Genomic DNA, 294 nt, shown 5'->3' with positions numbered 1-294 from the left:
AACTTTCTCGCTCTTTAAAGGAATCTATTAATAAAAGATGGCAGCCAATATGGGATGAAAGTCCACCCAGTAAGTTGAAACCTATGAAAGAAAAGGTGTGAAGTCCTGGATTACATCAACCCGAAGTAGACGCCGTAAAGAAGTAGTGATCACCCGACTTAGAATAGGACATACCCGATTGACATACATCTAGGAGAGGCCCTCCAAAATCTTCGAAATGTAATAGCAATCTGACCGTCAAACACATATTTGAAGAATGTCATCACTACACATTAACTCTGAACCAGTTAGGGA

The sequence above is a fragment of the Halyomorpha halys genome, unplaced genomic scaffold (genome assembly GCF_000696795.3).
Source record: "Halyomorpha halys isolate HHAL.00 unplaced genomic scaffold, Hhal_1.1 Scaffold827.1, whole genome shotgun sequence".
Taxonomy (NCBI): Eukaryota; Metazoa; Arthropoda; class Insecta; order Hemiptera; family Pentatomidae; genus Halyomorpha; species Halyomorpha halys.
This window is presented reverse-complemented; position numbering follows the sequence as displayed.